This window comes from Leuresthes tenuis, unplaced genomic scaffold (genome assembly GCF_036924035.1).
Source record: "Leuresthes tenuis unplaced genomic scaffold, fLeuTen1.0.hap1 SCAF_7, whole genome shotgun sequence".
Taxonomy (NCBI): domain Eukaryota; kingdom Metazoa; phylum Chordata; class Actinopteri; order Atheriniformes; family Atherinopsidae; genus Leuresthes; species Leuresthes tenuis.
The window spans coordinates 32,774,490-32,788,223 of NW_027325361.1; positions in this window are offsets into that span (position 1 = coordinate 32,774,490).

The window sequence follows — 13,734 nt, forward strand, 5'->3', positions numbered from 1 at the left end:
TGGTGGCTGGGGGGCTGCTGGTCCCCTGGTGTGCCCGCTGCACTACACCCCAGCGGAGTCGAGGGAGGGAGGACGTGTGGATGTGTGGATGTATGGGACGTGAAAGTGTGTGTGGTAATGATTGGGCCTGGATCTGGGACTTGCTGTCGCCTGGCCTGCCTGTGCTTCTCCCGATGGGGGGGCAGCGTTGCCTCTCCCCGCTGCTCGCGACTTCACCCACCTGTGGGTACGTCTTGACTCCCAGGGCACTTGGCCAGGGGCGCTGGGGCAGGCGCTGACCCACTGTGTGGCTGTCTGGGGCGCTTGGCCCTCCTGGTTATTGGGTGGGGCCTCTGCCGGGGGGTTTGGGGGCGCTCGGGCTCCTGGGGCCCGGGTCCAGTGCACGGCCCATGTCTGGGCGGCTGGGGCCTGGCGGGGTCGGTGGGCTGTTGCCCCTGGCTCCCGGACGGCCTCTGCCCTATGCTTATGGGGGTTCTTTCCGGGGGCTTCCTCTGCAGTCTTCTGGGTGGATGCGTGGTTGCCCTGCGGTGGGCTTCCTGGGTTCTGTGCTCTGTGGGGGCTGCTGGTGGCCTGGGTCTTGTGGCCCTCTCTGCCTGCTTCTGATTGCTTGGGGGGGCTGTGGATTGTGGCCCTGTACACTTATACACTCATAACTATGCACGGTTATCATGTAGGTCCTGTGCCATGGGTGTTGCATGTTCTCACACACACACACACACATTCATTAGTCCAGTAGCATGGTCGCTAAGCAGTTGATGTATTATCATGTCGTCTCAGGTCATCTATATCCACAGCTGTGTTGTATGCGATTGCCGCTTCTTGTGCTTGTTTGATTGTGTGTTTGTTTTTTCTGTGCTTGTCTGCTTTCAGGTGCTCCTGGTGGCGCTAAGGCTGGATTCCCCTCAGAGGCCATGGATTGTTGTCTGTTTTGTTTTTTACAGGTGTAGCAGCTGGTTGTCTGGTTTTTGTTTCTATTTTTGTTCTGTTTCCTCTTCTTTCCTCTTCTTCTTTCCTTGTCCCCCGGTCCGTTAAACATTTACACATAGATTTTTGAATACATGTAGAGGAATGATACTTTGAAATGTGCTCATTGCAGAGTTAATATCAGTTGAGTAATGAAGGTTGAAAGAGGTTCTATTCCCAGCATCATGATGGACACTCCTGATATAGAAGGTTTTGCTAACGCATTGGAATTGTTTTACTATTTTCATATGCATGTGCAATGAAGATTTGCTTGCTGCTGATAAATGCAAAGAAGAACAGCTTACACATAGATGCTCACATATAGGCTGCTGAATGCAATGAAGACCTGCTTATCCAGTAAAGTTCAATGTCAATGTGTAATATTCAATTAGGATTTGCAAAACAGTGAAGTTAAACAATAAATGGGTCCATAGTCGGTATGAGAAGACTACAGGAATATTTACCTGGGTGTACATTCAAACAGAGATAACAAAATTGCGATAAATAATTGTTTGTTTGTTTGTTAGTATGTATATGAATGTTATGTGTATAAACTGTGTTGAGTTATAGTTACTCAGTAGTGTCTCAGTGAAACAACCAACGGGGGAAGCCTTGCGGTGACAACAAAAGCAGTGTTTTACTGATCAATCAAGTTGCTCCAGTGTACTCCATACAAACTGGTTGGCTACTGAAGGGATAGAAAATGGGGAATACTTGTTTTAAAGCAAACAAGGAATTAGATGGGAAAAATACATGTTTTAACGGGACCCAGACAATATAAAATACTCAGACAGATGGGAGAAGAAGTGTAGTTTTGTAGGAAATCACAAAATTATTACATAAAATTAGTGAAATCAATTGAAGAATGCCTTTCTGAAGAGCTGTTTACCACAGATGAGCAACTTTGCGACCAAGCACATTGTAGATCGCTTTACTGCCAAAATTATCTAATTTAATGGATTGGTTTAGACATGCATAACAGCATTTTAAGAACAAAGAGAGAAACAAAAAGGGACAACGCTTCATGGTGGAAGGTGATGTATAAATAACTGTGTATATGATGAAGGAGAGACCATTTGAGCAGCACAGCCATTTCGCAGCACAGGGACAGCAGTCCAAGTTAAAGGATCTCCCACGTGGTATCACCTGTCACACTGTGTCAAGGCATCAAAAGAAGAAAAAATTACCAAACTCAAGGACAAAGAGACGAAGACTCCGGTGAACGAAGAGAGAGGACTGACAAACCAGAAATACAAAAGGATGCTCGATATCAAGATCCAGAAGAAGAGGCTAACAATGCCACGAACACTTACGATGCTGGGAATGATGCCAGCAATGAACAGAGAAGAAGATTCAGTGTCATCAATCTGCAACACGTGCCTCTAATGAGGGGGTGAATATAGAATCCTCAATGATTACAACGTCTCTGGGAACTGTGACAACAACAAGGTTTAAATCATTTTGATATATATTGTAACCTATTGGCTAAGGAATAGTGCTGAAAATTAGGTAAATCTAATCCACCACTGTCCTTGGTCTTCTGTAGGGTTTTTAAACTAATACATGGTGGTTTGTTTTTCCACAGAAATTTGGAGATGCATGAATCTAGTGACTTAAACCAAGTAGCAGATGGTTTTATGGGGATCATTGAGAACAAATAGTTAACTTTTGGTAGTATCATCATTTTAATGGTTGTAACTCTCCCCATAAGTGATATAGGTAAGGACTTCCAACGAGAGAGATCGTCCTCTACTGTCTTTAATAATTGCACATAATTTAGCTTTGTTAGCTCTGAGAGCCTGGAGGAAATGTTTATGCCTAAATATCTAATATTTCCTGACTGTAAAGTGATCGCAGGTATATTCTGGACCCTACAGTTAATGGGCAGAACTGTGGTCTTAGACCAGTTGATAGAGTAGTCAGAAAGTGCTGATAATTTATTTATGAGTGTGATTGTGTGAGTGAGAGACGTCTGTGAGTTCTGAAGGAAAAGTAATACATCATCAGCATAAAGACTTATTTTATGCTTAACATTTTGGGATTGGATGCCTTTAATATTTCTATCTTGTCTGATAGAAGCTGCTAAAGGTTTGATGAAAATAGCAAAAAGTGAGGGAAAAAGTGGGCAACCCTGTCTTGTACCTCTCTGCAGACTGAAGCTTGGAGAAGTTTGATCATTTGTCCTGACACTTGCATTTGGGGACCTATATAATATCCTTATCCAGTTGATGAAATGTGACCCAAACCCGAATTTGTTTAATGCTGCGAATAAAAATTTCCAGTTCACTCCATCAAATGCTTTTTCTGCATCTAGAGAGTCGATTGTGGTTTCCAAGTTGTTGATGGTAGAATAGTCTATGAGATTAATGATCCGGTTTGTGAACGACCTGTTGTGCCTACTGCTCTTCAGCCTGTCAAATGAAACGTAGAACGTGACAAATGAACGAAGACCCAAGGAGTTGAGTCGTAAACAAATCAATACTGTTTCCTGTGCTAGGACCTGTCAGCCGAGGAGTTGAGTCATGAACGAATCAATACTTTTTCCTGTGCGAGGACCCGTCACCCGAGGAGTTGAGTCGTGAACGAATCAATACTGTTTCCTGTCCTGCTGACTGAGCTTATGAAGCTGCCGCCTGCCATGTGGTGAGGAAGGGTACTGCATGAAAATGAACGAATCACTCACTGAGACAACTCGTTACTCCCGAGTCATATAAAAAATTAGGTCATATCGAACGAATCGCTCACGAATGACACATCACCATCTATTTGACGAGTTATGCATGAATTCGGATTTTGCAATAAAATTAATTCCTTCACTCAAACCAAGTTCAAACTGCTTTGTCCTTCATATTTATCTACTTCTAATCTAGTTTCAACAATAAACAACACTGTATTTTGTAGTATGAAAAAGAACCAGACCTAATTTTCAGCAATAAGCTTCTCTCGAGCAGATATGAAGGAATACAGATTTTGCTATAAAATGAAATCCTTCTATCAAACTGACTTAAAACGGTTTGTCCTTATTTCTTCACTTCTGATGAAGTTTCAACAATAAACAACAAACTTTGTATTATGAGAAAGAACCAGACTCATTCTTCAGGAATCCGAAAATAAGCTCTATTTTACGAGTTATGCACGAATTAGGATTCTCCTATAAAACGAATTCCTTAACTCAAACCAAGTTAAGACTGCTTTGTCCTTCATATTTATTCATGTCTAACAACGTTGTACTTTGTAGAATGAGAAAGAACTTCTTCAGCAATAAGCATCTCTCGACATATGACGAAGTACAGATATAAAATTAATTCCTTCTATCAGCCTGACTTAAAACTGTTTATCCTCCTTATTTATCCACTTCAAATCAAGTTTCAACAATTAAAAAAATTTTGTAGTTTGAGAAATAACAACTTAATCTTCAACAATCAGTATGAAAAGAGGGTAAGAAAAGGTGCAAATGCCAATCATACATCACTAAAAGGTGGAGCGGAAGTATTCGGCTGCAAGTAGGTGTGAATGTTCGACCATAATTTGTAAAAAGCGACTATATATTAACAAAAGCGTGAGGAGAGGTCTTCGGATGAGAGTGGGTGAGAATTTCCAACCATAATCTATAAAATGCGGTGAAAAAAAAGGTGTGAATACCCCATAGAACACTAAAAGGTGGAGCGGAAGTGTTCGGCTGCAAGAAGGTGTGAATGTCCGACTATATTTTGTGAAAAGCAGGTGAGGCAAGATCTGAATGCCCAATCTTACATCATCAAAAGCGAGATCAGAGGTGTTTGGCTGCAAGAAGGCCATAGTTTGCCAAAAGCAGGTAAGGTGCGAATGACCGACTAAATATCAACAAAAGTGGGGGCGGAGGTCGTCGGATGCAAGTGGGTGTGAATATCCCACCATACAAGTATGGTGGAGAGGAAGCTGTGAATGGCCGACCATAGTAAAAAGCGGGTGAGAAAAGGTGCGAATGTCCAACCATACATGATCAAAACAGGGAGCGGAAGTGTTTGGCTGCGACAAGGTGTGAATGTCCAGCCATAATTCCTGAAAAATGGGTAAAAAAAGGGTGCTAATGCCCAACCATACATCATCAAAAGCAGGAGTGGATGTGTTCGGCTACAAGATGGTTTGAATGTCCGACTATAGTTTGTAAAAAGCGGGTAAGGAAAGGTTCGAATGCCCAACCATAAATTATCAAAACCGGCAGCAGAGATGTTCGGCTGGTATTTATCAATGTCTAGATAGATTTCAACAACAGTTGTATTTTGCAGTAAAAGAAAGAGCAAAGGTTCAGAAATCCGAGAAAAAGCTTTTCATGAGTTCTGCATGATTTGGGATTTTGCTTATAAAATGCATTCCTTCACTCAAACTATGTTAAAACTGTTTTGTCCTTCATATTTACCATGTCTAGAAAGATTTAAACAAAAATACAACGTTGTACTTTGCAATATAAGAAAGAGCAACACTGAAGGATCAGGAATCCGAGAATAAGCTTTTCATGAGTTCTGCATGTGTTAGGATTTTGTTTTAAAATGAATTCCTTCACTCAAACTATGTTAAAACTGCTTTGTCCTTCATATGTACCCATTTCTACATATATTTCAAGCATAAACTTCCTCATATTACCCTGAATGAGAAAGAACCACACTTGTGATTAAGCTATATGCCCCTTTTGAGGAGTTCTGCATGATTTGGGATTTTATCTATAAAATGAATTCCTTCACTCAAACTATGTTAAAACGGCGTTTACCTTCATATTTATCAATGTCTAGATAGATTTAAACAAAAAAACAACGTTGTACTTTGCAGTAAAGAAAGAGCAAATCAAAAGTTTTAGGAATCCGAGAATAAGCTTATTTTCATACGTTCTGCACGATTTCGGATTTTACTATAAAATGAATTCCTTCACTCAAACTATGTTAAAACTGCTTTTAACTTCATATTTATCAATGTCTAGATCGACTTCAACAAAGAACAACATTGTATTTTGCAGTAGAAGAAAGAGCAACACTGAAGGATCAGGAATCCGAGAATAAGCTTCTTTTCATACGTTCTGCATGATTTGGGATTTTATGTATAAAATGAATTCCTTCACTCTAACCAAGTGAAAATTGCTTTGTCCTTCATATTTATCAATGTCTAGATCGACTTCAACAAAGAACAACATTGTATTTTGCAGTAGAAGAAAGAGCAACACTGAAGGATCAGGAATCCGAGAATGAGCTTATTTTCATACGTTCTGCATGATTTGGGATTTTATGTATGAAATTAATTCCTTCACTCAAACTATGTCAAAACTGTTTTGTCCTTCATATTTACCATGTCTAGAAAGATTTAAACAAAAAAAACAAGGTTGTACTTTGCAGTAAAAGAAAGAGCAAATCTTAAGTTTCAGGAATCCGAGTATAAGCTTGCTTTCATGAGTTCTGCACGATATCGGATTTTGCTATAAGATGAATTCCTTCACTCAAACTAAGTTAAAACTGCTTTGTCCTTCCATATTTATCAATGTCGAGATAGATTTAAACAAAAAAACACGTGCTTTGCAATATAGGAAAGAGCGACACTGAAGGATCAGGAATCTGAGAATAAGCTTTTCATGAGTTCTGCATCTGTTGGGATTTTGTTTTAAAATTAATTCCTTCACTCAAACTATGTTAAAACTGCTTTGGCCTTCATAGGTATCCATGTCTAAAAATGTTTGAAGCATAAACTACCTGGCTTCACCTGCTCTTCACCATATATAGTCGGACATTCACACCTTCTTGCAGCCGAACACTTCCGCTCCACCTTTTAGTGTTCTATCACACCTTTTTTTTCACCGCATTTTATAGATTATGGTTGGAAATTCTCAACCACTCTCATCCGAAGACCTCTCCTCCCGCTTTTGTTAATATATTTGAACTTTAGTCGGACATTCACACCTTCTTGCAGCTGAACCACCTCCGCTCCCTCTTTTGATCATGTATGGTCTGGCAATACTACCTTTTCTTAACCGTTTGTGAGTAATTATGGCTGGACATTCACACCTTCTTGCAGCCGAACACTTCTGCTCCATCTTCTAGTGTTCTATCACACTTTTTTTTTCACTGCATTTTATAGATTATGGTTGGAAATTCTCAACCACTCTCATCCGAAAACCTCTCCTCCCACTTTTGTTAATATATTTGAACTTTAGTCGGACAGTCACACCTTCTTGCAGCTGAACCACCTCCGCTCCCTGTTTTGATCATGTATGGTCTGGCAATACTACCTTTTCTTACCCGTTTGTGAGTAATTATGGCTGGACATTCACACCTACTTGCAGTCGAACAGCTCTGCTCCCGCTTTTGATTATGTTTGGTTGGATATTCGAACCTTTTCTTAATTATTGACGGATATTCAGACCTTCTTGCAGCTGAACACCTCCGCTCCCGCTTTTGATGGTGTATAGTCGGGCTTTCAAGCCTTTTATTCCCCGGTTTTTACAAATTATGGTTGGACATTCAGACCTTCTTGCAGCCGAACACATCCACTCCTGCTTTTGATGATGTATGGTTGGGCATTCGCACCCTTTTTTTACCCATTTTTCAGGAATTATGGGTGGACATTCAGACCTTCTTGCAGCCGAACAACTCCGCTCCCGCATTTGATGGTGTATATTAAGGCATACGAACCTTTTCTTACCCGTTTTTTACAAACCATGGTCGGACTTTCGTACCTTCTTGTAGCTGAACAACTCCGCTCCCTCTTTTGATTGTGTACAGTCTGGAATTTTAACCTTTTCTTACCCGCTTTTTACCAACTATGGTCGGACATTCACACTTTCTTACAGCGGAACACCTCCGCTCCCGCTTATGATCATGTGCAGTTTGATATTTGAAAATTTTCTTTCATGTTTTCTAGCAATTATTGATGGACATTCAGACCTTCTTGCAGCTGAACACCTCCACTCCCGCTGTTGATGGTGTATAGTCGGGCTTTGGAGGCTTTTCTTCCCTGTTTTTTACAAATTATGGTTGGACATTCAGACCTTCTTGCAGCCGAAAACCTCCGCTCCCTCTTTTGATCAGGCATTGTCGGGCATTCGCACCTTTTCTTACCCGCTTTTTACCAACTATGGTCGGACATTCACACCTTCTTACAGCGGAACACCTCCGCTCCTTCTTTTGATGGTGTATGTTCGGGCATTCGAACCTTTTCTTACCCGCTTTTTACAAACTATGGTCGGACATTCAAACCTTCTTGTAGCCGAACACATCCACTCCTGCTTATGATGATGTATGGTTGGGCATTCGCACCTTTTCTTACCCATTTTTCAGTAATTATGGGTGGACATTCAAACCTTCTTGCAGCTAAACACCTCCTCTCCCGCTTATGATCATGTGTGGTTTGATATTCGAAATTTTTCTTTCATGTTTTCTAGCAATTATTGATGGACATTCAGACCTTCTTACAGCTGAACACCTCCGCTCCCGCTTTTGATCGTGTATAGTCGGGCTTTCGAGCCTTTTCTTCCCCGGTTTTTACAAATTATGGTTGGACATTCAGACCATCTTGCAGCCGAACACATCCACTCCTGCTTTTGATGATGTATGGTTGGGCATTCGCACCCTTTTTTTACCCATTTTTCAGGAATTATGGGTGGACATTCAGACCTTCTTGCAGCCGAACCACTCCGCTCCCGCATTTGATGGTGTATAGTCGGGAATTCTCACCCTTTCTCATCAGCTTTTTGAAAATTATGATCTGACTTTCACACCTACTTGCAGTCGAACAGCTCTGCTCCCGCTTTTGATTATGTTTGGTTGGATATTCGAAAATTTTCTTAACTGCTTTTTACAAACTTAGGTTGGACGTTCAAGTCTTCTTGAAGCCGAACACCTCCGCTTCCACTTTTGATGGTGTATATTAAGGCATACGAACCTTTTCTTACCCGTTTTTTACAAACCATGGTCGGACTTTCATACCTTCTTGTAGCTGAACAACTCCGCTCCCTCTTTTGATTTTGTACAGTCTGGAATTTTAACCTTTTCTTACACGCTCTTTACCAACTTTAGTCGGACAGTCACACCTTCTTGCAGCTGAACCACCTCCGCTCCCTGTTTTGATCATGTGTGGTCTGGCAATACTACCTTTTCTTACCCGTTTGTGAGTAATTATGGCTGGACATTCACACCTACTTGCAGCCGAACACCACCTCTCTCGCTTTTGATGATGTATGGACCGGCATTCGCACCTTTTCTAACACATTTTTCAGCAATTATGGTCGGAGATTCACGCCTACTCACAGCTGAACAACTCCGCTACCGCATTTGATGGTGTATAGTTGGGCATTCTCACCCTTTCTCATCAGCTTTTTGCAAATTATGATCTGACATTCACACCTACTTGCAGTCGAACAGCTCTGCTCCCGCTTTTGATTGTTTGGTTAGATATTCGAACCTTTTCTTAACTGCTTTTTCCAAACTTTGGTCGGACGTTCAGACCTTTTTGCAGCCGAACATCTCCGCTTCCGCTTTTGATGGTGTATAGTCGGGCATTCTCACCCTTTCTCATCAGCTTTTAGCAAATTATGATCTGACATTCACACCCACTTGCAGTCGAACAGCTCTGCTCCAGCTTTTTATTATGTTTGGTTGGATATTCGAACCTTTTCTTCACTGCTTTTTAAAAACTATGGTCGGACGTTCAAACCTTCTTGTAGCCGAACACATCCACTCCTGCTTATGATGATGTATGGTTGGGCATTCGCACCTTTTCTTACCTATTTTTCAGGAATTATGGGTGGACGTTCAAGTCTTCTTGAAGCCGAACACCTCCGCTTCCGCGTTTGATGGTGTATATTCGGGCATACAAACCTTTTCTTACCCGTTTTTTACAAACCATGGTCGGACTTTCATACCTTCTTGTAGCTGAACAACTCCGCTCCCTCTTTTGATTGTGTACAGTCGGGAATTTTAACCTTTTCTTACTCGCTTTTTACCAACTATGGTCGGACATTCACACCTTCTTACAGCGGAACACCTCCGCTCCCTCTTTTGATGGTGTATGTTCGGGCATTCGAACCTTTTCTTACCCGCTTTTTACAAACTATGCTCGGACATTCAAACCTTCTTGTAGCCGAACACATCCACTCCTGATTTTGATGATGTATGGTTGGGCATTCGCACCTTTTCTTACCCATTTTTCAGTAATTATGTGTGGACATTCACACCTTCTTGCAGCTGAACACCTCCTCTCCCGCTTATGATCATGTGTGGTTTGATATTCAAAATTTTTCTTTCATGTATTCTAGCAATTATTGATGGACATTCAGACCTTCTTGCAGCTGAACACTTCCGCTCCCGCTTTTGATCGTGTATAGTCGGGCTTTCGAGCCTTTTCTTCCCCGGTTTTTACAAATTATGGTTGGACATTCAGACCTTCTTGCAGCCGAACACATCCACTCCTGCTTTTGATGGTGTATAGTCGGGAATTCTCACCCTTTCTCATCAGCTTTTTGCAAATTATGATCTGACATTCACACCTACTTGCAGTCGAACAGCTGTGCTCCCGCTTTTGATTATGTTTGGTTGGATATTCGAACCTTTTCTTAACTGCTTTTTACAAACTTTGGTTGGACGTTCACGTCTTCTTTAAGCCGAAAACCTCCGCTTCCACTTTTGATGGTGTATATTCGGGCATAAGAACCTTTTCTTACCCGTTTTTTAACAAACCATGGTCGGACTTTCATACATTCTTGTACCTGAAAAACTCCGCTCCCTCTTTTGATTGTGTACAGTCGGTAATTTTAATCTTTTCTTACCCGCTTTTTACCAACTATGGTCGGACATTCACACCTTCTTACAGCGGAACACCTCCGCTCCCTCTTTTAATGGTGTATGTTCGGGCATTCGAACCTTTTCTTACCCGTTTTTTAACAAACCATGGTCGGACTTTCATACCTTCTTGTAGCTGAACAACTCCGCTCCCTCTTTTGATTGTGTACAGTTGGGAATTTTAACCTTTTCTTACCCGCTTTTTACCAACTATGGTCGGACATTCACACCTTCTTACAGCGGAACACCTCCGCTCCCTCTTTTAATGGTGTATGTTCGGGCATTCGAACCTTTTCTTACCCGCCTTTTACAAACTATGGTCAGACATTCAAACCTTCTTGTAGCCGAACACATCCACTCCTGCTTTTGATGATGTATGGTTGGGCATTCGCACCTTTTCTTAACCATTTTTCAGTAATTATTGGTGGACATTCAGACCTTCTTGCAGCTGAGAACCTCCGCTCCCGCTTTTGATGGTGTATAGTCGGGCTTTCGAGCCTTTTCTTCCCCGGTTTTTACAAATTATGGTTGGACATTCAGACCTTGCAGCCGAAAACCTCCGCTCCCTCTTTTGATCATACATTGTCAGGCATTCGCACCTTGTCTTACCCGCTTTTTACAAACTTTAGTCAGACATTCACACCTTGCAGCTGAACCACCTCCGCTCCCTGTTTTGATCATGTATGGTCTGGCAATACTACCTTTTCTAACACGTTTTTCAGCAATTATGATCTGACATTCACACCTACTTGCAGTCGAAAAGCTCTGATCCCGCTTTTGATTATGTTTGGTTAGATATTCGAACCTTTTCTTAACTGTTTTTTACAAATTTTAGTCGGACGTTCACACCTTGCAGCCAAACACCTCCGCTTCCGCTTTTGATGGTATATATTCGGGCATTCAAACCTTTTCTTACCCGCTTTTTACAAACCATGGTCGGACTTTCACACCTTCTTATAGCCGAACAACTCCGCTCCCGCTATTGATTGTGTACAGTCGGGTATTTTAACCTTTTCTTACCCGATTTTTACCAACTATGGTCAGACATTCACACCTTCTTACAGCGGAACACCTCCGCTCCCTCTTTTGATGGTGTATGTTCGGGCATTCGCAACTTTTCTTACCCATTTTTCAGTAATTATGGGTGGACATTCACACCTTCTTGCAGCTGAACACCTCCTCTCCCGCTTATGATCATGTGTGGTTTGATATTTGAAAATTTTCTTTCATGTTTTCTAGCAATTATTGATGGACATTCAGACCTTCTTGCAGCTGAACACCTTTGCTCCCGCTGTTGATGGTGTATAGTCGGGCTTTCGAGCCTTTTCTTCCCCGGTTTTTACAAATTATGGTTGGACATTCAGACCTTCTTGCAGCCGAAAACCTCCACTCCCTCTTTTGATCATACATTGTCGGGCATTCGCACCTTTTCTTACCCGCTTTTTACAAACCATGGTCGGACTTTCATACCTTTTAGTAGCTGAACAACTCCGCTCCCGCTATTGATTGTTTACAGTCGGGTATTTTCACCTTTTCTTACCCGCTTTTTACCAACTATGGTCGGACATTCACACCTTCTTACAGCGGAAGACCTCCGCTCCCTCTTTTGATGGTGTATGTTCGGGCATTCGAATCTTTTCTTACCCGCTTTTTACAAACTATGGTCGGACATTCAAACCTTCTTGTAGCCGAACACATCCACTCCTGCTTTTGATGATGTATGGTTGGGCATTCGCACCTTTTCTTAACCATTTTTCAGTAATTATTGGTGGACATTCAGACCTTCTTGCAGCTGAAAACCTCCGCTCCCGCTTTTGATGGTGTATAGTCGGGCTTTCGAGCCTTTTCTTCCCCGGTTTTTACAAATCATGGTTGGACATTCAGACCTTGCAGCCGAAAACCTCCGCTCCCTCTTTTGATCATACATTGTCAGGCATTCGCACCTTGTCTTACCCGCTTTTTACAAACTTTAGTCAGACATTTACACCTTGCAGCTGAACCACCTCCGCTCCCTGTTTTGATCATGTATGGTCTGGCAATACTACCTTTTCTAACACGTTTTTCAGCAATTATGGTTTGACATTCACACCTACTCACAGCCGAACACTTCGCTCCCGCATTTGATGGTGTATAGTCGGGCATTCTCCCCCTTTCTCATCAGCTTTTTGCAAATTATGATCTGACATTCACACCTACTTGCAGTCGAAAAGCTCTGATCCCGCTTTTGATTATGTGTGGTTAGATATTCGAACCTTTTCTTAACTGTTTTTTACAAACTTTAGTCGGACGTTCACACCTTCTTGCAGCCAAACACCTCCGCTTCCGCTTTTGATGGTATATATTCGGGCATTCAAACCTTTTCTTAACTTTTCTTACCCATTTTTCAGTAATTATGAGTGGACATTCACACCTTCTTGCAGCTGAACACCTCCTCTCCCGCTTATGATCATGTGTGGTTTGATATTCGAAATTTTTCTTTCATGTTTTCTAGCAATTATTGATGGACATTCAGACCTTCTTGCAGCTGAACACCTTTGCTCCCGCTGTTGATGGTGTATAGTCGGGCTTTCGAGCCTTTTCTTCCCTGGTTTTTACAAATTATGGTTGGACATTCAGACCTTCTTTCAGCCGAAAACCTCCACTCCCTCTTTTGATCATACATTGTCAGGCATTCGCACCTTTTCTTACCCGCTTTTTACAAACCATGGTCGGACTTTCACACCTTTTAGTAGCCGAACAACTCCGCTCCCGCTATTGATTGTGTACAGTCGGGTATTTTAACCTTTTCTTACCCGCTTTTTACCAACTATCGTCGGACATTCACACCTTCTTACAGCGGAACACCACTGCTCCCTCTTTTGATGGTGTATGTTCGGGCATTCGAACCTTTTCTTACCCGCTTTTTACAAACTATGGTCAGACATTCAAACCTTCTTGTAGCCGAACACATCCACTCCTGCATTTGATGATGTAT